The sequence below is a fragment of the Bos indicus x Bos taurus genome, chromosome X (assembly GCF_003369695.1).
Source record: "Bos indicus x Bos taurus breed Angus x Brahman F1 hybrid chromosome X, Bos_hybrid_MaternalHap_v2.0, whole genome shotgun sequence".
Lineage (NCBI taxonomy): Eukaryota > Metazoa > Chordata > Mammalia > Artiodactyla > Bovidae > Bos > Bos indicus x Bos taurus.
This window is the reverse complement of record NC_040105.1, coordinates 80,387,201-80,412,710: the sequence shown is the minus strand read 5'-3', so window position 1 is coordinate 80,412,710 and position 25,510 is coordinate 80,387,201. Positions and strand designations below refer to the sequence as shown.

General features: G+C 39.6%; 1 long non-coding RNA gene across 1 annotated transcript in view; it reads right to left on the bottom strand.

Moving 5' to 3' along the window:
* The window catches only part of LOC113886899, a 113,927-nt gene that overhangs the window by 15,686 nt on the left and 72,731 nt on the right, over nt 1-25,510 (bottom strand). Inside the window, exon 2 of the long non-coding RNA XR_003509578.1 lies at nt 1,625-1,664. This is a non-coding gene — a long non-coding RNA (uncharacterized LOC113886899). The remainder of the gene's footprint in view (nt 1-1,624; nt 1,665-25,510) is intronic.

Here is a 25,510-nt window from a genome sequence, read left to right as displayed (position 1 = left end):
AAAGGTCACATATTATATAATTCTGTTTATATGAAATGTCTAGAGTAGAAAATTCCATATGAACAGAAACCAGAGGTTGGGTAAGGGGAATTTGGAAGTAAGTACTTCATAGGTAGGGGTTTCCTTTTGGGGTGATGAAAAATTTTGGAACTAGACAATGATAATGGGTATACAATATTGTGAACCACTGAACTGTTCACTTTAAATAGTTACTTTTCTGTGAACTTCATCTCAATAAAAAAATTAGGTTTTATTCAAATCAAAGGACCTCTAACTTTCAATACTCAAGGTCACTTAGTTCTTTTAAAGTTTGAGTGACATCAAAATCAGAAAATAATAACATTTAAAGATTAATGAGAACAGAGGCTAATTAGTTTTAAGTCTATTTCTATATGCTTTTATTTACTTATATGCTCTAACAAAGAATAAACAAAAATATGTATAACCAGTAGTGATATTCAAAATATTTAGCAAGTTGTACAGCATGGACTTTGACCAATAAGGTACAATGCCAGCTGTCAACAACCAACAGACAAGTATTTCCCTCACTTTATCTCTAATGACCAAATGTGATAGTTAATTTTATGTGTCAACCTGATGGGGTCACCAGGTACCCAGATATCTGGTTAAACATTGTTTCTGGGTGTGTCTGTGAAGGTGTTTCCTGATGAGATTAGCATTTGAACTGGTAGAATGAGTAAAACAGATTGCCCTCCCCAATGTGGGTGGGCATCATCCAATCTGTTGGATAAGAGGTAGAGCATTTGTCCCATCTCTGCCTGACTGCATGAGCTGAAATATGGGTCTTCTGCCCTTAGACTAGGAATTACACCATTGGTTCCCCTGGTTCTCAAGCCTTCAAACTCTGACTGAATCACACCACTGGCTTTCCTGGGTCTCTAGCTTGCAGATGACAGACTGTGGAACTTCTCACCCTCCAAAATCCCAAGAGCCAATTCCTCATAATAAATCTCATTCTATATATCTATATATATCCTATTGGTTCTGTTTCACTGGAGAACCCCAACTAATGCACCAAACTACTGGGAAGCTTAGCTAAGTAAACAATGAAGCTATAACCAAGGATCCATCACATCTCCTAAAACACTGCATCTGATTTACACACCTAGTACCCGGAAGAAAATAAATACTTTCATGAGTACTGGTATTGAAAGCCATATCATATATGTTTGTAAAGTATTACGGGCTGAATATTTGTGTCCCCTAAAAGTTCATATGTTGAAGCCTTAATCTCCACTGTAATAGTATTTGGAGATGGGCCCTTTGGGAGGTAACTAGAGTAATTAGGAGGTAATTAGATGAGGTCATGAGGGCAGGTCCTTGATCTGATGGGGTTACACCCTTATAAGAGACATCAAGGACTTCCCTGGTGGTGCAGTGGCTAAGACTCTGTGCTCCCAATTCAGAGGCCTGGGTTCCACTCCCGGTCAAGGAACTAGATCCCACATGCCACAACTAAGATCTGAGGCAGCCAAATAAATAAAATTTTTAAAAAGAGACATCAGAGAAGTTGCCCTCCCCTCCACTACACAACTCTTAACACCGAGAGGTCATGTGAGCACACAGTGAGAGGGTAAATGCACGGCCTCAGAACAAAACCTACCTTCTCAGTATCTTGATGGTAGACTTTCCAGCCTCCAGAACTATGAGGAGGAAAAAAAAAAAAGTTATGTATTTAAAGTCACCAAGTCTATTTGTTATGGCAGCCTGAATGAAGTAAGACATAAGGGTTCTAATTTTTCAACTTTTATCACCTGTATGAGGTCTTAATATTTCCTGTTTGAGGAGGTCAAAGAAGGGTTTATAACCTTATCCTGATGGCATTCTGTGTATGGGTCATTTTCTACATTACTTTCTTGGTTAGTATGAATATTAAGTAGCCTGATGTGGAACAAGGACTGCCGGGGTCCAGCCCCGGCTGATCCAGGGTATTAGAAGTGGGGATGGCGTCGGCGAGGGTCAGGATACAATAGCTTTAATTAGTTATTAATTAAAAATATAAAGAGTAATAGAATAAGGATAGCTCAGTAGGAAAATTCAGTGTAGAAAAGAGGCTGAGTAGCTTGGTTTACGCAGGAGACCAATAAAACTTCAAGACAAGAAGCTTGAACCACTCACGTAGGCCGCAGGCATCCTTCTGTTCTCCCGAAGGAGAGGAGACACTGAGGCCTCCCCAGTCGGATCTTAGAAGCCCAGGCATAATTAGTAAGCATGGTGGGTTCCGCGCTCCAGATGGAGACTCAGCCAGAGTGAGAGAGAGACATGGGGAGACCAGTATTTCGAGAAACTGATCCCAATTCTTTATTTTCAAGAGTCTGTTTTTATACACTGAGATGTTATACAAAAGTCACGTGGGGACAGCAGTCCTGACTTTTATTAAAGTCAGGTGCTTCACACAAATGTATACAGAGGTCTTAGGAGTGTTACATCATCTTCTGGCCAGGGGGGCCTGCTGACAATTTATGACCCTCTTCTTGTGACAGTGGTCAGTCAACCAGAACACTTTTTTCTCCAAGGGTGATTATTCTTAAAACAGACGCCACCCAAATAAAGTTACATTCCTATACGGTGAGGGTGTAGTGGGTTTTAGTTAAGGAAAGAATTTACTTAGCCTAAGGTCTAACGTGATTAATATCAAAGGTTAATACTTATTTCTTCTATATATTCATTAATGTGTGTAAGGGCAGGGGATATGGAGACTTAGCAACAAACATTGGCTCAACAAATGAAAAACCCTTCACCAATACAATTTCTAATCAGCCCATTATACTTATACTAATAGTTTTCTAACTTTTCTAAGGAACCTGTTTTTAGAAGGTTTAAAGCATCTCATGCCTCTCACAGTAGGGAGGCTGTGAGTGATCACATGTGGCGGGACAAGCCTGTCAGGCAGGCTAGAGAACCTTCAGAGGAGTTTGTAGGTTAAAACACTCTTATCACACCCAGGAATTTTGATTAACTGGAGCTCTAGCTTAACTCCTTCTCCGAAAGAGGTGGTGGGGGACAGCCCCCCGTAAAGTCAGGGGTGTAGATGAGCACAAAGTAGTAAAGTAGGCAGGGTCTGGTTATGGGGGTAGATGCTCGAGGATTTCCAGGGGGACTCCTGAGGCTCGATCCCGCCTTTGCGTATGTCAAGCCTCCTTTCTCATGACCTTTGTCACGGGCAGAATACCTCACTCTGGCCCCCAACAAAGGACAACACATTCTTTAGCATTTATAAAAAGAATGATGAGATGATAAAGTCAAAGTGATCTTCTCGTTCCATGTATCAGCAATTTTAAGTGAATATATACTTATTATTGATAAGTTGTAAATGATATAGGGGTTTATTTTTTTTCATTCCTAAAGTTCAGAACACTGAGATCTTTATTTTTTCAGTGAATTGCTTTGAACAAGCTTGCTTTGACCTTTCAAACTTACTAGTGAATAGTTTCTTGCTTGGCTTAAATGTTTCAGTTACCTAGTGCTTTTCCTAGCATGGTCTGCAACAGGGAAAATCATTAGACTGCATGTCAAGCTCCACTTGCTGTTGTGAGATTCAGTCAACAAATGCCAGGAAGGGGCATCCACAGGCCTTTGGAATTGAAACATGTCGACATGCCACATAAAGGTGAAGTGATAGATCTGGGTGACTTTTTATCATCTTTTCATCTGTTCTTGAACTGGTCTCAGACAAAATACATTTATGCTCTGATTACTATGATTAAGACTGGTATCAAGATGACCTGCTTTGTAGCTGTCTGACCAGGAAAACACATTCTATTCAATCTGTAGCTCATAAAATAACTTTCCATAAAAATAAAAGAATGAATGCCTTTATACTTGATTTGTCTCATATCTTTAAGATCTAATTCCCCTTCTATAAGGAGTAAAGCAAAATTTTGACTAAAATCTGTGAAAGGTAGACTTGCTACATTTAAAACAAGATTCCTTTTGTATCAGTTCAGTACAGTTCAGTCACTCAGTCATGTCTGACTCTTTGCAACCCCATGAATTACACCACATTAGGCCTCCTTGTTCATCAGCAACTCTCGGAGTTCACTCAAACTTGTGTCCATCGAGTCGGTGATGCCATCCAGCCATCTCATCCTCTATCATCCCCTTCTCCTCATGCCCCCAAGCCCTCCCAGCATCAGGGGCTTTTCCAATGAGTCAACACTTCGCATGAGGTAGCCAAATTATTGGAGTTTCAGCTTCAGCATCAGTCCTGCCAATGAACACCCAGGACTGGTCTCCTTTAGGATGGACTGGTTGGATCTCCTTGCAGTCTAAGGGACTCTCAAGAGTCTTCTCCAACACCACAGTTCAAAAGCATCAATTCTTCGACGTTCAGCTTTCTTCACAATCCAACTCTCATATCCATAAATGACCACTGGAAAAACCATAGCCTTGACTAGATGGAACTTTGTTGGCAAAGTAATGTCTCTGCTTTTTAATATGTTATCTAGTTGGTCACTTCAAGGCTGTATATTGTCACCCTGTTTATTTAACTTATATGCAGAGTACATCATGAGAAACGCTGGACTGGAAGAAGCACTAGCTGGAATCAAGATTGCTGGGAGAAATATCAATAACCTAAGATATGCAGATGACACCACCCTTATGGCAGAAAGTGAAGAGGAACTAAAAACCTCCTGATGAAAGTGAAAGTGTAGAGTGAAAAAGTTGGCTTAAAGCTCAAGATTCAGAAAACGAAGATCATGGCATCCGGTCCCATCACTTCATGGGAAATAGATGGGGAAACAGTAGAAACAGTGTCAGACTTTATTTTTGTGCTCCAAAATCACTGCAGATGGTGACTGCAGCCATGAAATTAAAAGACTCTTACTCTTTGGAAGGAAAGTTATGACCAATCTAGAGAGCATATTCAAAAACAGAGACATTTCTTTGCCAACAAAGGTCCGTCTAGGCATGGCTATGGTTTTTCCTGTGGTCATGTAGGGATGTGAGAGTTGGATTGTGAAGAAGGCTGAGCGCCGAAGAATTGATGGTTTTGAACTGTGGTGTTGGAGAAGACTCTTGAGAGTCCCTTGGACTGCAAGGAGATCCAACTAGTCCATTCTGAAGGAGATCAGCCCTGGAATTTCTTTGGAAGGAATGATGGTAAAGCTGAAACTCCAGTACTTTGGCCATGCGAAGAGCTGACTCATTGGAAAAGCCTCTGATGCTGGGAGGGATTGGGGGCAGGAGGAGAAGGGGACAACAGAGGATGAGGTGGCTGGATGGCATCACTGACTGGATGGACGTGAGTCTGAGTGAATTCCGGGAGTTGGCAATGGACAGGGAGGCTTGGCGTGCTGCAATTCATGGGGTCGCAAAGAGTCGGACACGACTGTGCAACTGAAGTGAAATGAACTGAGGTTGCTCACAACTTTCCTTCCAAGGAGTAACTTTTAATTTCATGGCCACAATCACCATCTGCAGTGATTTTTGAGCCCCCCCCCCAAAATAAAGTCTAACACTGTTTCCACTATTTCCCCATCTATTTCCCATGAAGTGATGGAACCAGATGCCATTTGTATAGATTTTTGAAATTAGCTTTCATCTAAAGTGCCTTAAATTGACTATTCACTTTTCTAATAATGTTTTAGAAATCAATCACTTTTTATTTTAAAATATTATTCATGTGACATAATGTAGTAGGAAATATAATCAAATGGTTGTTTTTTCTGTCCATTCAGTAAATGTTTACAATCTAGAAAAACAAGTTGAAGGGTATGAGTGGTGTGCTGATTTAGGAGAAGAGATTGGGAGGTTCTCCTTGCTAAGTAGTAGATATTCAACACCATAGCAGCAGTTAATGATATGGTAAAATCCATGGAGAAGATCACATAGAAAATGAAATAAATCTTTTCATGTGTTTGTTAGACATATTTATGTCTTCTGTGGAGAAATGTCTGCTTAGTTCTTTGGCCCATTTTTTGATTGGGTCATTTATTTTTCTGGAATTGAGCTGTAGGAGTTGCTTGTGTATTTTTGAGATTAGTTGTTTGTCAGTTGCTTCATTTGCTATTATTTCCTCCCATTCTGAAGGCTGTCTTTTCACCTTGCTTATAGTTTCCTTTGTTGTGCAGAAGCTTTTAAGTTTAACTAGGTCCCATTTGTTTAGTTTTGCTTTTATTTCCAATATTCTGGGAGGTGGGTCATAGAAGATCCTGCTGTGATTTATGTCAGAGAGTGTTTTGCCTATGTTCTCCTCTAGGAGTTTTATAGTTTCTGGTCTTACATTTAGATCTTTAATCCATTTTGAGTTTATTTTTGTGTATGGTGTTAGAAAGTGTTCTAGTTTCATTCTTTTACAAGTGGTTGACCAGTTTTCCTAGCACCACTTGTAGGTACCATTTCACGCCAGTCAGAATGGCTGTGATCCAAAAGTCTACAAACAATAAATGCTGGAGAGGGTGTGGAGAAAAGGGAACACTTTTACACTGTTGGTGGGAATGCAAACTAGTACAGCCACTATGGAGAACAGTGTGGAGATTCCTTAAAAAACTGGAAATAGAACTGCCTTATGACCCAGCAATCCCACTGCTGGCCATACACACTGAGGAAATCAGAATTGAAAGAGACACGTGTACCCCAATGTTCATTGCAGCACTGTTTATAATAGCCAGGACATGGAAGCAATCTAGATGTCCATCAGCAGATGAATGGATAATAAAGCTGTGGTACATATACACAATGGAGTATTACTCAGCCATTAAAAAGAATACATTTGAATCAGTTCTAATGAGGTGGATGAAACTGGAGCCTATTATACAGAGTGAAGTAAGCCAGAAAGAAAAACACCAATACAGTATACTAACCCGTGTATATGGAATTTAGAAAGATGGTAACAATAACCCTGTATACGAGACAGCAAAAGAGACACAGATGTATAGAACAATCTTTTGGACTCTGTGGGAGAGGGAGAGGGTGGGATGATTTGGGAGAATGGCATTGAAACATGTATAATATCATATATGAAACGAGTCGCCAGTCCAGGTTTGATGCACGATATTGGATGCTTGGGGCTGGTGCACTGGGATGACCCAGAGGGATGGTATGGGGAGGGAGGAGGGAGGAGGGTTCAGGATGGGGAACACATGTATACCTGTGGCAGATTCATGTTGATACATGGCAAAACCAATACAATATTGTAAAGTTAAAAAAAATTTTAAAAAAATAATCACAAACATACAAAAAAAATGAAAATGAAATAAAATGAGAAGATCCATCCAGATGAAATTAATATAAAGAATAATACACACAAATAGAAGTAATTACTGGACTTTGATGGTCACTGAAATGCATGAATTCAGAGAACATTTTCTCTTATGTTTGGATTTCCCATCACTTTTCCAATTGTGTGGCTTTCAGCTAGTGTATTTATCTTTATGGACACAATTGTGAGCACACTGTTCTTTTTGGTAATTATAAATTATTATAAAAATTAAAAATAAATATGGATTCAAAGAATAACTTTTTAAAAAGGACACTTTTATATTAAGTGTCTCAACCACCCAGGAACTGGTTTTGAAAACATGGACGGGGAGCTGGCTTTGAAAAAAGAGAGGTGAGCTGTGGGACTCAGGTAAGTCTCTATTCTTCTGTTTCTTTGTCTGTAAAATGGGGATATAATGGCATCTATCCTTTAGATGTCAAAAGTGTAGTACAAATAAATTCATGTAAAATACTTAGCATGTACTAAGCACTACATCAATAGTCTTTCCAAATGCCTTATTTTAACTCTATTCTATTAGAAGTATCATTGAAGAATTTCAGTAATAGCGTTTTATTCTTTTACCATACTTGCTGTGGCTTTCACACTTTTTTTGCTGCAGTGCTCCCTTGTTATTCCTGTTCATCCTCTTCATTCTTTTAATGTATTATTTCTTGCCTAGTTTGATTTGCCAATGGCACTTTTATCTTCAGGGACTGCTGCTTCCTTTCTAGTCTACCTTTTTCTTCATCCCCTTGCTACTATCTCTAGGCTCTCATCTGCTTTCACTCAAATCTGCATTCTTTTAGGACTTACAACCTCTGAGGCATGTTTAGTGTTTGACAGATTCTTGTTCAGCAGCTAAAGCCCTTCAGAGGAAAAGTAACATATAAATGAGGTGAGACTGGGACATTACTTTAGTGATGTGACTAGATTTTTTTTTTCAATACACATGCTAGAACTTATATTTTCAAGTAAGTGTTGTTATAGTCAAAGTAGTCACTGTGGGAATTCATTTATTTGTCTATAAGTATATAATTTTTATTAATAATATGGGTCTCAGGCAGTAAGTGTATTGTGATTTGGAAAGTTTATTGTGTTGCCGAATTCAGAGGCAGCCTTTCAACCTTCACACTCCATCAACTGCCTCATGGTTCCACTTCCCAAATTCTCCATCACAGTGGCTAGTCATTATAATCACCCTCTCACATTTAAGCTCAACTGTATTCCTCCTTGCTACATATTACATACTTGGAAAAAATCCCAACTCCAGTTAAATTTAACTTTCTGCAACCTCAAATAGAACCTTAATGTTCTTCAAGAATCATATTACATTTCCCAAGTCCATTCATTCTCCCACTCTCATAAATTGCTATTTCATATTTCTACTCTCCTTAAACTTTGAAAATTTCCTCCTCCCATTGTTACATTCACCTGAAAGAAAATGGAAAATAGAAAACTCCCATAATCCATGCCACTGCATGGACCCAACTACATACTACAGAACTGTTCCTGTTTGCACATGTTCTTATCTAACACCAACTCTTCTACTTGTCCACTAGATCCCATCCCCAGTCACCTACTCAAGGACATCACCCTGCAATTCATGCCTCTTTTTCCTGTATCACCCAGTTTCTACTTTCTACTGTATCATTGCCATTAGCATTTAAGAAACACTGTTATTTCTCTCATTCGTAAAATGAGAGATCTTATTCTATGTCTCCCTCTAGCAACTGCTCCACTCATTTTAATTCTCTATAGCAAATCACCTCCTAAATAGAAACTGTCCAAACTGCCATTCTCTGTTGAGCCCATTGCAGTCAGGCTTTTGTCACCATTGTTCCACAAAAAGTTCTTTCAGGATCACCAATGGTCTTCACATTGATAAATCCAACGTTCAATTCTCAGTTCCAACCTTATCTGACTTATTAGCAGTAATGGGTATAGTTGATCACTCTCTCTTGCTGGGCTTCCAGGACCTCACACTCTTCCAATCATTGACCTCTTTTTATGTCCTTTACCAATTTCTCTCATTATCCCAACTTCTAGAGAGCTTGAGGTCAATCCTTGGTCTTAGTCACTCCTGCATCTATTGAACCTTGAGGCACTTTTTGGTAATCTCATCCATTATTTAAATAGTTTTTGTATGTTGATGTATATAAAATCATCTAATCAGACTTCTCCCTTTTCAGACCTACACATACAACTGTTTACCCACTGTGTCTATTAGGGTGTCTAATAGGCTTCACACCCTTCAGTTCAGTTCAGTCGCTCAGTCGTGTCCAACTTTTTGCGACCCCATGAATCACAGCACGCCAGGCCTCCTTGTCCATCACCAACTCCCGGAGTTCACCCAAACTCACGTGCATAGAGTCGGTGATGCCATCCAGCCATCTCATCCTCTGCCGTCCCCTTCTCCTCCCGCCCCCAATCCCTGCCAGAATCAGGGTCTTTTCCAATGAGTCAACTCTTCGCATGAGGTGGCCAAATTATTGGAGTTTCAGCTTCAGCATCATTCCTTCCAAAGAACACGCAGGACTGATCTCCTTTAGGATGAACTGGTTGGATCTCCTTGCAGTTCAAGGGACTCTTAAGAGTCTTCTCCAACACCACAGTTCTAAAGGATCAATTCTTCAGTGCTCAGCTTTCTTCACAGTCCAACTCTCACATCCATACATGACCACTGGAAAAACCATAGCCTTGACAAGATGGACCTTTGTTGGCGAAGTAATATCTTGGCTTTTCAATATGCTATCTAGGTTGGTCATAACTTTCCTTCCAAGGAGTAAGCGTCTTTTAATTTTATGGCTGCAATAATCATCTGTAGTCATTTTGGAGCCCAAAAAAATAAAGTCTGACACTGTTTCCACTGTTTCCCCATCTACTTCCCATGGAGTGATGCGACCAGATGCCATGATCTTCGTTTTCTGAATCTTGAGCTTTAAGCCAACTTTTTCACTCTCCTCTTTCACTTTCATCAAGAGGCTTTTTAGTTCCTCTTCACTTTCTGCCATAAGGGTGGTGTCATCTGCATATCTGAGGTTATTGATATTTCTCCTGGCAATCTTGATTCCAGCTTGTGCTTTTTCCAGCCCAGCATTTCTCATGATGTACTGTGCATATAAGTTAACAGATCCCAAATCAAATTCCTGTTATCATCCCTCAAACCTGTTCTCACATTTTCCCCTTATCTTAGTAAAGAACAACTCCATCTTTCCAATTGTCCAAGCTAAAGGTCTGTCATCCTTATTCTTCTCTTTTCCCCATGCTGCTGCTGCTAAGTCACTTCACTCATGTCTGACTCTGTGCGACCCCATAGACAGAAGCCTACCAGGCTCCCCTGTCCATGGGATTCTCTAGGCAAGAACACTGGAGTGGGTTGCCACTTCCTTCTCCAATGCACGAAAGTGAAAAGTGAAAGTGAAATTGCTCAGTCATGTCCAACTCTTTGCTACCCCATGGACTGCAGCCTACCAGGCTCCTCCACCCATGGAATTTTCCAGGCAAGAGTACTGGAGTGGGGTGCCATTGCCTTCTCTACCTTTCCCCATGTCCCACATCTTATTTATTTACAAGTCCTGTCAACAGTACTTTCAAAATATATCTGGAATGCAAACATTTCTCACCATCTCTACTGCCACTGTCCTGGTCCAAATTATTACTGTATTTTTCTGGATTACTACAATGCTGGTCCAAACTATTACTGTTTTTCTGGATTACTACAATAGTCTTTCCCTGCTTCCACTTTTGCTCACCTCCTTGCAGTGTCTAGTTGCAAAACAGCAACCAGAGCAATCCTGTTAAATACAAGTCAGATCACCTAACTTGTTATCTCAAACACTGTAATTTCTCAGAGTTAAATTCAAATCTGTTACAATGACCCATAAGGCCTTACTATATATGATTGCCGTTTTACCCTCTGAATTCATTTCCAGCCCCTTGCTCACTTCAGGTCAGCCACAGGGGTCTCATTTCTGAAACCTTCCAGTCATTTTTCCTCCTTCAGAGCCTCTTCACTTGCTGGTCTCTCTACTCGTAATATTCTTCTCACAGACATTCACGTGACTCACTCCCTCACTTTATTCAAGTCTTTCAATGCTGTTTTCTCTTGTACTTTTTCTGAATTATTATTTATCACCATTTCACATATATTTTACTTATGTTGTTAAAAGTCTGTCCCCTCCTCCAAATCATAATGTAAGTTCATGAGGCAAAAATTTTGGTTGATTTGTTCATTGTGTCTACAGGACCTAGAATGGGGCTGAGCACATAAAACATGCTCAATGCATTATGTTGCATAAACAGTTTCTGGCTTAAAGGCCCTCAGCAGACAACCATTCACATTCTGTAATATGGCATACTTATCTGGGGATTCTAGGAGCAATAATGCTGATTTTAAACAACAAACAAATAACTTGGAAGTAAGGTAAACAAAATAACAAAATGGAATTCCAAAGGGAATGAGATTGCAAAGATGAGAAGTTGAGGAACAAAGGGAAGAATAAGGCAGTGAGAGATGAACAGCATGAGCCCTTTGACGGGGGTGCCCCTAATGCCATCATCACACCCCTAAGGCCCCGAGGTCCGTCGTGTATTTTCTAAATGTCCACCTGCACTGAAGTGAATGTGGTCCAGTTTGACAGTTGAGTGGGACCAGGAATGCACTGATTAAGTTAGAAGATGTCTTAGAACATATCACAGCATCCACTTGGATATGAGGATTTCCTACTATTAGTTGCATTGGGATACAGACTCTCCTACCATGCAATGTAGTAGTTGTGAAGAAACCACTGAAAGAGTTACAGAGGATACAGACGTTCTCTTATGATACCATTGTACAGTTAGTGGAGAAATCGCACCACTTTGGATTTTTCTTTAAATTCAAAGCCTTGAAAGCCTATTAAAGTCTCCATTTGCAGGAAGAATAATAATTAGGAACCCATATGGATATCACCAAGTACAAATCTGATGATGAAGGAGGTGGCATTTGATTGATGTGTGAGTACAGGCTCAACAACAGTCTGTCTTCTGCCAGCTGATGGTGAGTACAGCAAGCTTGTTCTGTATGACTCAATTTTGGCCTCACACTACTAGATTCCTTCAGTGCCTAACACCTCATCTTCTGTCTCTGGGTGAGTGGTAGCAATCCTCAAGAATCTTAGATTCTGGGCAAAATGTCCAACATCATTGCAGTGGAAAGTAGGGAGGTAGGGGACCAAAAACCCTGTTCACCTGATGAGACTAATAAACTCATTCGAGCCAGGTATCGTGGATACAGCAATGAATGATATACAACCCCTGCACTCAAAAGCTCAAACTCTCATGGGGATTGGATTGGGGATATATAATCATATAAATAAGCCATAATATAATGTGTTAGGCTTCCCTGGTGGCTCAGATAATAAAGAATCCATCTACAATGCGGGAGACCCGGGTTCAGTCCTTGGGTTGGAAAGATCCCCTGGAGAGGGGAATGGCAACCCACTCCAGTATTCTTGCCTGGGAAATCTCATGGACAGAGGAGACTGGTGGGCTACTGTCCATGGGGTTACAAAGAGTTGGGACATGACTGAGCAACTAATACATAACATGTTTAGTGCATTGTAAAAGTAAAAGATGCTGTAAAAGAATATCAAGGAAGGAAATCTAGACTGAGTGGGATCAGATAAATCTTTCAGGAGGTGATGCCTGAACCAAGGCCCAAAGAATAAGTAGGAAAATACTATAATAGGAGAAGGAGCATTTTTGGCAGAGAAGATTATGAGCGAAGGAATGAAGGTGAATCACGGCATGGTGTGTTCTGAGGAACTATAAACCATTCATGGTTGCTGGCTAATGAAGTTTGAGTTAGTCAGTAGTGGGTCATGAAGCTGGAGAAGCAAGGGAGAGCCAGATCTTGGAGGCCCTCTGTCCCAGCTTAAGGACTTTCCCTTGTAAAAATGGGTGCAGGAGAACAGGGGGCAGTGGATATGAGCATGGAAATAACATAGTCAGCATTTCAGAAACTTTCCCTCACAAGAGAATGTAGGCTGCATTGAAAATGGCAAGATTGGAGACAGGAAAAAGAGCAGGGAAATAGTGATTGTAACTCAGGAGAAATGATGATATTTAAACTAGGAAGATGAGAATGAGGATGGAGAGAAGAGCTGAAGAAATACGCCAAAGCTAAAATAAGTAGGTCTTAAATGTTTACCAGGGGGAAAGGGAGGAGGGATAAATTGGGACATTGAAATTGACTTTTACACACTACAATATATAGGGTTGGGCAAAAGGTTCCAGAAAAACCCGAATGAACTTTTTGGCCAGCCCAATAAAATACGTACTGTCTAGCACAGGGAACTCTACTCAATACTCTGTAATGACCTATATGTGGGAAAGAATCTTAAAAAAGAGTGGATATGTGTATATGTATCACTAATTCACTTTGCTGTACAGTAGAAACTAGTACAATGTTGTTAATCAACTATACTCCAATAAATTTTTTTTACATTAGTAGGTCACCAATGACTGACTGGATGTTGGGATGAGGAAAAAAGGAAGAAGCAAGGATAATTTCTAGCTTGGATATCTGCATGAAAGGGGGTATCATACTTTCAAACAGGAAGTAAAGGAAGAGGAGCCACTTATGAGAGAAGGTACTGAGAATTACTGGACTGGCATTAGTGGCTTGCCACCTCTTAATTTGTTAGAGCAGCTGACTTTAGGGGTCAATGGAAGCTGAAAGTTGAATGTAAAGCTAAATTGCAAAAGCCAAAGAGGGGCTATGTATTAAAAGATGGAGCACAGTTCTAGGAATCAAAGACCAGAGATGTGAACCCAATAGATGGCATGTGAGGAGAGGTACATAAAATTGCACTCTGACTTATAAGGCATGAAGTTAAACTGGCTGAGGTTAAAGCACCAGGAACAGAATAGTCAGTGATATGTGCTTTGAAACTTCTTTGTAAGCATGTTTTCAGCTATATGGAACAGAAAATCCTACCCCAAACGGTGTAAATTGTGAAGACAATGTCTTAACTCACAGAACAAGAAGTGTCAAGGTTGAGTGGCTCCAGGGTTTTGTTTTGCCTTATCTTCAGTGTTTCAAAGAAAAATTCAACGACAAGTTTCATCCCATCTTTGTGCTCTGCCATCCTCAAAGTGTCAGTTTTCTACTCATTTATTCTTCTCACTATCATAAGATGAATATTATAGTTGCAGCCATAACATCTAGACGTAACCATGACCAGTGGAAGCAGAGACCATATGTTCTTGAGGCTATCTTTCTAAAGTAAGGAAACTATTTCCAGAAAGCCCCAATGAAACATCCTCTCATATCTCATTGATGAGAATCGAGTAATATATCCATACCTCAAACACTGACAAGGAAAAGGAATTTATTATGATTGATTCAGACTAATAATGATTCATGACCTCAGCAGGTGATATGATGGTGGAGATGGTTTCATGGATGTATACATATGTCAAAACATAATAAATTGCACCCCTTAAATATGCACATTTATAAAAAATATATAAATATTTTGATTATTCTTCAATAAAAAGTTTTTGAAAAATATTTCCATTGTCAAAAATTGTAGAAATAGCATACAATGTTTGAGATTTTTCTAACCTCGGAGGCTGGAAATGCACACTCATAGATTAGAAGTTTAGAGAAGACTTGAGTATATAAACCTACTTCAGTTCAGTTCAGTTCAGTTCAGCCACTCAGTCATGTTCGACTCTTTGCAACCCCATGGACTACAGCACGCCAGGCCTCTCTATCCATCACCACCTCCTGGAGTTTACTCAGAGTCATGTCCATTCAGTCGGTGCTGCTATCCAACTATCTCATCCTTTGTCATCCCCTTTTCCTCCCACCTTCAACCTTTCCCAACATCAGGGTCTTTTCAAATGAGTCAGTTTTTTGCATCAGGTGGCCAAAGTATTGGAGTTTCAGCTTCAAAATCAGTCCTTCCAATGCATATTCGGGACTGATCTCCTTTAGAATGGACTGGTTGGATCTCCTTGCAGTCCAAGGGACTCTCAAGAGTCTTCTCCAACACCACAGTTCAAAAACATCGCTTCTTCAGTGCTCAGCTTTCTTTATACTCCAACTCTCACATCTATACATGACTACTGGAAAAACCATAGCTTTGACTAGACAGACCTTTGTTGGTAAAGTAATGTCTCTGCTTTTTAATATGCTGTCTAGGTTGGTCATACCTTTTCTTCCAAGGAGCAAGTGTCTTTTCATTACATGGCTACAGCCACCATCTGCAGTGATTTTGGAGCTCCCAAAAATAAAGTCACTGTTTCCATTGTTTCCCCATCTATTTCCCATGAAGTGATGGGACCAAATGCCATGATCTTAGTTTTCTGAATCTTGAGCTTTAAGCCAACTTTTTCACTCTCCTCTTTCACTTTCATCAAGAGGCTCTTTTGTTTTTCACTTTCTGCCATAAGGGTGGTGTTATCTGCATATCTGAGGTTATTGATATTTCTCCTGACAATCTTGATTCCAGCTTGTGCTTCTTCCAGCCCAGCGTTTCTCATGATGTACTCTGCATATAAGTTAAATAAGCAGGGTGACAATATACAGCCTTGACGTACTCCTTTTCCTATTTGGAACCAGTCTGTTGTTCCATGTCCAGTTCTAACTGTTGCTTCCTCACCTTCATACAGATTTCTCAAGAGGCAGGTCAGGTGGTCTGCTATTCCCATCTCTTTCAGAATTTTCCACAGTTTGTTGTGATCCACACAGTCAAAGGCTTTGGCATAGTCAATAAAGCAGAAGTAGATATTTTTCTGGAACTCTCTGGAGTTTTCGATAATCCAGCAGATGTTGGCAATTTGATCTCTGGTTCCTCTGCCTTTTCTAAAACCAGCTTGAACATCTGGAAGTTCACGGTTCACGTATTGTTGAAGTCTGGCTTGGAGAATTTTGAGTATTACTTTGCTAGCGTGTGAGATGAGTGCAATTGTGTGGTAGTTTGAGCATTCTTTGGCACTGCCTTTCTTTGGGATTGGAATGAAAACTGACCTTTTCCAGTCTGGTGGCTACTGCTGAGTTTTCCAAATTTGCTGGCATATTGAGTGAAGCACTTTCATGGCATCATCTTTTAGATTTGAAATAGGTCAACTGGAATTCCATCACCTCCACTAGCTTTGTTCATAGTGAAACTTCCTAAGGCCCACTTGTTCACATTCCAGGATGTCTGGCTCTAGGTGAGTGATCACACCATCATGATTATCTGGGTCATGAAGATCTTTTTTGTGTTGTTCTACTGTGTGTCCTTGCTCCCTCTTAATATCTTCTGCTTCTGTTAAGTCCACACCATTTCTTTCCTTTATTGTGCCCATTTTTGCATGAAATGTTCCCTTGGTGTCTCTGATTTTCTTGAAGAGATCTCTAGTCTTTCCCATTCTATTGTTTCCCATTCTACTGGGAAATAGAAATCTCCTTCACCCAACTTTTCTCAAAGTTCTGTCACAATAATATCCTTCCACTGTGTAACAGTTAATATCCCATAGACATTTTGGAAAAAGCTGCCCTGATAATGGTTCTCAAAATGTGGCTCACACACCAGCAGCATCAGCCTCACCTGCAGACTTGTTGCTGCTGCTAAGTCGCTTCAGTCATGTTCGACTCTGTGCGACCCCATAGATGGCAGCCCACTAGGCTCCTCTGTCCCTGGGATTCTCCAGGCAAGAACACTGGGGTGGGTTGCCATTTCTTTCTCCAATGCATGAAAGTGAAAAGTGAAAGTGAAGTCGCTCAGTCGTGCCCAAATCTTAGCGACCCCATGGACTGCAGCCTACCAGGCTCCTCCATCCATGGGATTTTCCAGGCCTGAGTACTGGAGTAGGTTGCCATTGCCTTCTCCGGCAGACTTGTTAGAAATGCAAATTACCAGGCTCTACTTCAAGCCTACTAAATCAGAACTGTGAGGGTGGAGCCCACGAATCTGCATTGTAACAAGTGCTTCAGGTGATTCTGAAGGACACTAAAGTTTGAGAAACCCTCTTTTAGAATGTGACTGATCTCTTGTATTTCTGATAAACTCTGTAAACAATGATAGTATATTTGGAATGAATAAATAAATAGATCCTTTTGTTGCTGTTGCTTAATTGCCCAGTCATGTCTGACTCTTTGGGACTTCATGCACTGTAACCTGCCAGGCTCCTCTGTCCGTGGGATTCTCCAGGCAAGAATATTGGAGTGGGTTGCCATTTCCTTCTCCAGGAGATCTTCCTAACCCAGGGATCAAACCCAGGTCTCCTGCAAATCTTCTGCATTGGAAGGCAGATTCTCTACCACTGAACCACCTGGGAAGCCAAAAAAATCCTACCAAGAAAATATTTCTGTTTCATACCCAGCAGGACGACTATAATTAAAAAGACACAAGAGCAGGTGTTGGTGGGGATGTGAAAATTTGGATTCCTCATATGTTAATGGTGGGAACGCAAAATAATGCAGATTGGAAAAGTTTGGCAGTTCCTTATAACTTTAAACTTAGAGTTGGTAAGATGCTGTTCCTATGGATAGATCCAAGAGTACTGAAAATACAGTCACTAAAAAATTTGTTCACAAATGCTCATATCAACATTATTCATAATATCCATTGGTCAAAACAACCCAAAAGTCCATCAATACTAATGAACATATAAAACTGTTAGATCCATGCAATGGAATATCATTTGGCCACAAAAAGGAATGAAGCTCTGATATGTGCTACAATGTGGCTTGACTTTGAAAAGATGCTAAATGAAAGAAGCCAGTCATAAAACCCCAATATTATATGATTCCATTTATATGAAATGTCCAGAATAGGTAAATATGTAGACACAAAAGGTATATTAGCAGTTGTGAGGCACTGAAAAGAAGGGGATATTATGGAGTGACTGCTAGTGGGACAAGGTTTGTTTTGAGGGTGATGTAATTGTTCTAAAAATTACATAATGGTGATGAATGTACAACTCTGTAAATATACTGAAACCACTGAATTAAACACCATAAAAGGGCAAATTTTATTGTATGCAAATTATATCTCAAAGATAACATTAAAAATGTAATTTCAGCTACCTTTGCTCTTAAGTTCAAATTGTTTCTCTGCACTGTGTTTTGCAATATCTGGATAACATGCTGATGATAGTTATCTGTAGTGAATTTTCAAAAATGAAACCATATGAAATGTCTGTGTTGCTTAATGCTCTGTTGAGATCTGAAATTTGATTCTTCTACTTCCTCAAGTGAATTTCCCCCTTTTTTAGTTGCCAGGGTGTGTGTATGTGTGTGTGTGTGTGTGTGTATAAAACATGATGAAAAAATTTTAAAAACGTAAATAAATAATATGGTTGGGTTGCTATTTCCTTCTCCAGGAGATGCTCCCAACCCACAAATTGAACCCATATCTACTATGTCTCCTGCATTGGCAGGTGGATTCTTTACCACTGAGCCACCAGGGAAGCCCTTAGTTTGTGGTAATTTGTTACAACAGCCACAGGAAACTAATGCACTGTCTTTTTGATTTTGTGAACTTATGCTTTGGCTCAATAAGTCATAGCCTGTGTGCCCTAAACTTCTAGGAGCCAGCAAAATTACAGCAAGTAATTCTCATATCCTGATATGAAGCAAGCCTGGTATTAGGTCATTTACATTTATCTTGAATATACATCTAGTATTATTTTTTCAAATATGTCCATCTATGGTATTTAATAGTATATTAACTCATATTATTAAAGTCATAGTAGCTTTCTGTCATTATATAATACCTCAAACAATGGCTATTGAAAGTAATAATATTATGTAAGTTTACAAATACATTTTTAATTTAAATTTATTGTTGTAAAATGAACATATAAAACTTACAATTTAAATCATTTTAAAATACATAATTCAGTGGCATTAAGTGCATTCATAATGTAGTATAACCATCATTACTATCTAGTTCCAGCAGTTGTTATCATCCCAAAAGTAAGCCCCATACCCATTAAGCAGTAACTCCATAATATACCCTCCCTACAGCTCCTAAAAATCCCCAATATGCATTCTGTCTCTAAGGATTTGCTTATTCTGGATATTTAATTTAAATAGAATTATACAATATGTGTCATTTTGTTTTCAGTTTATTTTAATTAGTATGTTTTCAAAGTTCATCCATATTGCAGTACAAATCACCACCTCATTCCTTTTCATGGATGAATAATATTCCATTGTATGGACTTACCACGTTTATTTATCCATTCATTCACTGATGCATGTTTGGGTTGAGTCCATGTTTTGAGTAGTGAATTTGAATAGTGTTGCTATGAACATAGGTATACATGTCTTTGACTATCTGTCTTCAATTCTTTGGGGTATTTATCTAGGAATAGAGTTGCTGATTTCTATGGATTCCCTTCTTGGATCACAGCTTTTTCAAGGTGAAGGAGCTTGTGAAACTCAATGAAGCTGCCAGCTGTGCTGTGCAGAGCCACCCAAGTTGGACAGGACATAGTGAAGAGCTCTGACAAAATGTGGTTACTGGAGGAGGAATGGAAACCCACTGCAGTATTCTTCCCTGGAGGATCCCATGAACAGTATAAATGGCATAAAGATATGACAGCAGAAGATGAGCCCTCAAGTTTGAAAGGTGTCCAATATGCTTCTGGGGAAGAGCGGAGGGCAATTACTAATATTAATAGCATCAGTAAGAATTAAGTGGCTGTATCAAAGCAGGAACAATGCTCAGCTGTGGATATGTCTGATGGTGAAAGTAAACTCCAGTGGAACCTGGAATGTTAGGTTCATGAATCAAGGTAAATTGGATGTGGTCAAGAGGAGATGGCAAGAGTGAACATCAACACTTTAGGAATCAGTGAACTAAAATGGATGGAAATGGGTAAATTTAATTCAGATGACCATTAGATCTATGACTGTGGGCAAGAATCCCTTAGAAGAAATGGTATAGCCCTCATAGTCAACAAGAGTCCGAAATGAAGTACTTGGGTGAAATCTCAAAAACACAATGATCTCAGCTTGTATCCAAGGCAAATCATTCAATATCACAGTAACCCAAGTCTATGCCCCAACAGCTGATGTTGAAGAAGCTGAAGTTGACCAGTTCTATGAAGACCTAAAACACTTTTTAGAACTATCACAAAAGATGTCCTTTTCATCATAGGGTATTGGAAAGCAAAAGTAGGACGTCAAGAGATACCCAGAATAACAGGCAAGTTTGGCCTTGGAGTACAAAATGAAGCAGAGTAAAGGCTAACAGAGTTTTTTCAAGAGAACACACTGGTCATAGAAAACATCATCTCCCAATAACCCAAGAGATGACTCTATACATGGAAATCACCAGATGGTCAGCACAGAAATCAGGCTGATTATGTTCTTTGCAGGCGAAAATGGAGAAGCTCTCTAACAGTCATCAGAAACAAGACCTGGAGCTGATTGTGGCTAAGATCATGAACTCCTTGTTGCAAAATTCAGGCTTAAATTGAAGAATATAGGGAAAACCAGTAGGCCATCAGATATGACCTAAATCAAATCCCTTATGACTATACAGTGGAGGTGATGAATAGATTCAAGGGATTAGATCTGGTAGACACAGTGCCTGAAGAACTGTGGATGGAAGTTTGTAACATTATACAGGAGGCAGTAGCCAAAACCATTCCAAAGAAAAAGAAATGCAAGAAGGCAAAGCTGTTGCCTGAGGAGGCTTTATAAATAGCTGAGAAAAGAAGAAAAGTGAAAGGCAAGGGAGAAAGGGAAAGATACACCCAACTGAATGCAGAGTTCCAGAGAATAGCAAGGAGAGATAAAAAGAAAAGTCTTCTTAAATGAACAATGAAAAGAAATAGAGGAAAACAATAGAATAAGAAAGACTAGAAATCTTTTCAAGAAAACTGGAGATATCAAGGGAACATTTCATACAAGGATGGGCACAATAAAGAACAGAAACAGTAAGGACCTAGCAGAAGCAGAAGAGACTACGAAGAGGTGGCAAGTATACAAAGAACTATACAAAATAGGTCTTAATGACCCAGATAACCACAATGGTGTGCTCACTCACCTAGAGCCAGACATCCTGGAGTATGACATCAAGTGAGGCTTAGGGAGCATTACTATGAACAAAGTGAAGAAGACAGAATTAACAGTTGAGCTATTTTGAATCCTAAAAGATGATGCTATGAAAGTTCTGCACTCAGTATGCCAGCAAATTTGGAAAACTCAGCAGTGGCCACACTGGAAAAGGTCAGTTTTCATTCTAATCCCAAAGAAAGGCAATGCCAGAATGGTCAAACCACCGCTCAATTGTACTCATTTCACATGCTTGCAAAGTAATGCTCAAAATTCTCCAAGAGATGGGAGTACTGGAATACCTTATCTGTTTCCTGAGAAACCTGTATATGGGTCAAGAAGCAACAGTTAGAACTGAACATGGAACAACTGATTGTTTCAAAATTGAGAAAAGAATAGGACAAGATTGTATATTGTCACCCTGCTTATTTAACTTATATTCAGAGTACATCATGCTAAATGCCAGGCTGGATGAACCACAAGTTGGAATCAAGATTGCCAGGAGAAATATCAGCATCATCAGATATGCAGATGATACCACTCTAATGGAAGAAAGTGAAGGGAAACTAAAGAGCCTCTTGATGAGGGTGAAAGATGAGAGTGAAAAAGCTGGCTTGAAACTCAACATTAAAAATACTAAATCATGGTATCTAGTCCCATCACTTCATGTCAAATAGAAGGAGAAAAACTGCAAGCAAGAATGGATTTTATTTTCTTGGGCTCCAAATTCACTGTGGACAGTGACTGCAGCCATGAAATTAAGATGCTTGCTCAATGGAAGGAAATCTATGACAAACCTAGACAGTGTGTTAAAAAGCAGAGACGTCACTTAGCTGACAAAAATCCATATAGTCAAAGCTATGGCTTTTCTAATAGTCATGTACAGATGTGAGAGTTGGTCCATAAAGAAGGCTGAGCATTGAAAAACTGATGCTTTTGAATTGTGGTGCTGGAGAAGACTCTTGAGAGTCCCTTGGACTGCAAGGAGGTCAAACCAGTCAATCCTAAAGGAAACCAACCATGAATATTCATTGGAAGGACTGATGCTGAAGCTGAAGCTGCAGTACTTCAGCCACCTGATGCAAAGAGCTGACACATAGAAAAGACCCTGATGCTGGGAAAGATTGAAGGCAAAAGGATAAGAGGGAAGCAGAGGATGAGATGGTAGATTGTATCACCACCTTAATGCACATGAATTTGAGCAATTTCTGGGAGATAATGGAAGACAGAGGAGCTTGGCCTGCTACAGTTCATGGGGTCACAGAACGCTGGACACGACTTAGTGACTGAACAGCAACAACAATGTTACTTCTATACTTAACTTGAGAAACTGTAAAAACTGTTTTATACAGTGCCTGAACCATTTTACATTCCCACTAGCAACATACCAAAGTCAATTTCTCCACATCCTAGTCAACACTTATTGCTTTTGTGTGTGGGTGTCCTTCACATGAAAAAGAAATAAAACACATGGGGTACAAAATTAATATATAGTAGCCATCATAATCAGTGTGAACTGACATCTCACTGTATTTTGATTTGTATTTTCCTCATGATTAGTGATGCTGAGCATCTTTTCATGTGCTTATTGGAAATCTGCATATTTTATTTAGAGAAATATCTATTCAGGTCCCATGCCCAAATTTCCATTGGGTTGTTTTCTTTTTAGTTGTTGAAATATAGGAGATGTAGAAACAGTGTCAGACTTTATTTTTTGGGGCTCCAAAATCACTGCAGATGGTGACTGCAGCCATGAAATTAAAAGACACTTACTCCTTGGATGGAAAGTTATGTCCAACCTAGATAGCATATTCAAAAGCAGAGACATTACTTTGCCAACAAAGGTCCGTCTAGTCAAGGCTATGGTTTTTCCTGTGGTCATGTATGGATGTGAGAGTTGGACTGTGAAGAAGGCTAAGCGCCGAAGAATTGATGCTTTTGAACTGTGGTGTTGGAGAAGACAATCTTGAGAGTCCCTTGGACTGCAAGGAGATCCAACTAGTCCATTCTGAAGGAGATCAGCCCTGGGATTTCTTTTGGAAGGAATGATGCTAAAGCTGAAACTCCAGTACTTTGGCCACCTCATGCGAAGAGTTGACTCATTGGAAAAGACTCTGATGCTGGGAGGGATTGGGGGCAGGAGGAGAAGGGGATGACAGAGGATGAGATAGCTGGATGGCATCACTGACTCGATAGACGTGAGTCTGGGTGAACTCTGGGAGTTGGTGATGGACAGGGAGGCCTGGCGTGCTGCGATTCATGGGGTCGCAAAGAGTCAGACACGACTGAGCAACTGAACTGAACTGATATATAATCTGGATGCTAGACTCTAATAGATCTGTGATTTGTAACTATTTTCTCCCATTCCATTGATTGCCTTTTCACTATCTTGATACTGTTCTTTGATGCAGAAAAGTTTAATTTTGATGAAGTCCGTTTTCTTTTTTTTCTTTTGCTGATTGTGCTTCTGGGGTCATATCTAAGAAATCATTGCCAAGCCCAAGGTTACAAAGTCTTACCACTCTGCTTTTCTTCTAAAAGCTGTATAGTTCTTGTTCTTATATTTAGTTTTTATCCATTTAGAGTTAATTTTAGATCTAGTGTGAAATAGGTATAACTTCTGTCTTTTGCATGTGGATATCCCATTGTCCCATATTTATATGTTTGATGTTATAAAGGGATCCTTAAAGAAAGAATATGCTCAGTAATATTCACTGTAGTATTCTTCATAGTAGCAAAAAAAACTAAAACACCAAACATGTTCAACAATAGATCAGTAAAATCAATTGAGATAGACCCTTATGATGTAATATTATGTAGAAAAATAGTACTGTGTATATGTATTTATTGTAGTAAAAAGTTGCTCATAAAATATCATTAAGTTAAAATTTTGATTAAAATTCAGTGACTGCATACATGGGCTTCTCTGTTGGCTCAGTGGTAAAGAATCTGCCTGCCAATGCAGGAGACTCTGGATCAATCCCTGCAATTGGGAAGAGACCCAAGAGAAGGAAATGGCAAACCAGGCCAGTATTCTTGCCTGGAAAATCCCATGGATAGAACAGCTTGGTAGGCTACGGTCCATGGGGTCACAAACTGTGTGTGTGTGTGTGTGTGTGTGTGTGTGTGTGTGTATACACACATATATTTGTATATGCATAGAAAAAATTTTATGAGATGTACACCAAAGAGCTAACTGTGGCTATCTCATTCCCTGGAGAAGGGAAAGGCTACCCACTCCAGTATTCTGGCCTGGAGAATTCCATGGACTGTATAGTCGGACACGACTGAGCGAATTTCACTTTCACTTCTGGAAGTATTTTCTTATTTTTGTTTAGATTTACTCTCTAAATTTTCTATAGAAGTAAAAATTATTGCTTTTGCAATTTTTCATAAAGCTTCATCTTACCAGTGATGAGTAGTCTCCATTTTCTAAAAGATCAGAAATGAATGATTGTTCTAGTCTGTCTAAGCCTCTAGTACCAACCCGTTCTAGCCTGCATTAGCTGACTTGCCTGTCCTTGGCATCTTGCCTATCTGAGCTCTAATTTCCTTCTGATACTTCTCATTAAAGCAAGCTACACTTTCAAGTCAAGTCATTCTACCATGCAGCTCTTGTCTATTGGATTTATCCACTGCAAAAATAAAGGTGTGAGTATGGGACATGACTGTTACAGTTCATCTCCCAGCCTAGATTAGCCCTCATGTCTATTTTAAGTCTGTGGTTTAGTTGGTCAGATTAGCCTTTATTCTGAGCACACCTTAAAAAACTGCAATTGTGACTACCAACTAGTGGAGGTGCTGCAGAAATTTGCATATGCTGAGGGGAGAACAGAAACTGAGCAATCAGTGGCTCTCCAAGATCTTTGTTTCTGGTTAAGACCCATGTATGGTATCCAACATATGTAGTAGTACCAGTTCCTCTCTAAACTAGAAAATTTCTTTTCTTATTTTTATGAGTGTTGATTTTCACATTTTATTGCTCGGTTTGCTCACCCTTAAATAGTTCTGCTCAAATCTTTGAGTATACCATGCTGATCTGCAACCAACAGTTAGATATTTTTCTCCTTTTTATTTAATGGATTCCAGGAGGCCTGATCTCTTGCCAATGTTTTCTTTGTGATTTCATCCAATGACTATCAGGCAGACAAAGTCAATTTTTCAGAATCAATTTCTTTCTCTTTCTCGCACCCTCCCTTCCTTCCTCCACCCCTGTTTTCTCTCAAAATGCTTTTATCAAT